At 40.5% G+C, this 1,973-nt stretch overlaps 1 pseudogene; it reads right to left on the bottom strand.

The window, feature by feature from the left end:
* Window positions 1–1,102: 1,102 nt before the first annotated feature.
* On the bottom strand, window positions 1,103–1,673 carry LOC112213862 (annotated as a pseudogene).
* Between the last annotated feature and the right edge of the window lie 300 nt (window positions 1,674–1,973).

Raw genomic sequence — 1,973 nt, 5'->3', positions numbered from 1 at the left:
GCAGAATGGGTAACATTTTCAGCAATTTTTGTAATAATAAACTTTATGATTACTTCATATTATTTCATTATGTATTCCTAATTTTCCGTTACGGCAAAAACAAACTTAAACTGCGATAATATCCATCGAGACAACGATCTACAGTGAGATCTGTTATAACGAGACGTGATAAAGTGCACGCGTACCGAGCGAAAATTCAAAGTCGATTTTCTCGAAAACAAAGCCTCAAACGAAACATTTTTATTCTATATTTTCGATTTTTTTTTCGCGTAGAATCACCCCTTTCCGCTTGTACCACCAGTTACCAACCACCCTGTATATCTCTTACACTAGCTCTTCTATAACTATATACAACTGCTTATACTTAACTATTGCACCTTACTTAATCTATCTCTCCCAGCTTGTCTTCGATCTCCACATTCAGCCGCTCGTCCAGTATACCTGCATAAATCTTATATGCTATGTCCATTAACGTGACCCCTCTGTAGCTCTTCACTGTTCCCTTGTCTCCCCTCTTGTAAATCGGACATATTACGCCTTTTCTCCAGTCTTCAGGTATCCCCTCTCCATTCCATACTTTCCTTAACATCTCCCATAACGCCCCCCTCCACTTCCTTCGGCGCATACTTCCATACCTCGTTTTCCAAACCATCTCCTCCCGTTGCTTTCTTCTCCTTCAAGTTTCTTATTTGGAATATCACCTCTTCCTTCTCTATATCATCTTCTCTCTCCTCCTTTAATTCCTCCTCCACTCTCTACCCTTCTGCTCTTCTGTCCTCTTGGTTTTCTGTCCCTTCTAACATTTCCATAAAATAATTTTTCCACTTCTCTTCCCTTATATCTTCGTCTATAACCTCTCTTCTTCTTCTATGTTTATTTATATATTTCCATGCTTTTCGCTCTGTTTTGATTTTGTTGATTTTCTCCATTTCTTCCTCTTCCTGCTTCTCCTTTCTTTGTTTACACCACTGTTTAAATGCCTTGTTCTCCTTCTTATTTCCCTTTTCCTCTCTTTCCACTCCTTGTCGTACCGCACCTTTTCTCCTATGCTCCATTTTCTTATCCTTACTCTCTTCTTTGCTATTGCCTCGTTTATCTTCTTCTTAATTTCTGTTCACATTTCTTCTGCTGTTCTTCCCCTGCTTGCCCAGTCTTTACACTCCTCTAAATATCTTCCCACACTTTCGTTTGTCCATTTCCTTCTCTCCTTCTCTTCTTCTTTTCTTTCCTCATCTCTTTGTATCTCTGCCCCTCTATTTCTATTTCCAACGGCATGTGGTCTGACTCTACTCTTTTTCCTACCTCCATGTCTATTATTTCTTCTGTCGCTTCCTGATTGCCAATCACGTAGTCTATTACCGAGTTTCCTCTCTCCCCCACATAGGTCCACTCATCCCCTTCTTTGTCTCGACCATTAATTATCGTCCAGCCTCTTTCGTCCAGATACTTTAATAGAATTCTTCCTTCCGTATTTATTGTCTTGTCTTTTGATCCTGCTTTTTTCTTTTCCTAATTCCTGGTTTATCAGGCCTCCCTCTTCTCCCGTTCTTGCATTCCAATCTCCTCCTATGATCGTCACTTCCTCTTCCCTTCCATCTACCCTTTCCTCTTTTTCTTTCCATGTCCCTTTTGTGTCTCGATTATAAACCACCACTATTATATAAGGTCCTCTCCTTGTACCTTATTTTTCTTTCTACTGTTATTATACCCCCTTTTTGCCCTTCCCTTCTTCCATTCTCTCCTCGCTGCCCTGCATTTCCAGTCGTATTCCTTGGATAATCTATGTGTTTCGACCATTCGCGGCGAGACGCGATCGCAAGGAAGCACGTCAACGAGAGTCGTAAATTCCCGTTACGATTGGATAACCGACGCCACGAAATGATCGATCCCCGGATTTCGTTTGCGATAATAGGGGTGGTTAAATTCATTTTACACTGAATTAACGAAGACAATTAATGTTTATTCCAACAACT

Source organism: Bombus impatiens, unplaced genomic scaffold (genome assembly GCF_000188095.3).
Source record: "Bombus impatiens unplaced genomic scaffold, BIMP_2.2 scf_1490, whole genome shotgun sequence".
Classification (NCBI taxonomy): Eukaryota; Metazoa; Arthropoda; class Insecta; order Hymenoptera; family Apidae; genus Bombus; species Bombus impatiens.
This window is presented reverse-complemented; position numbering and strand designations above follow the sequence as displayed.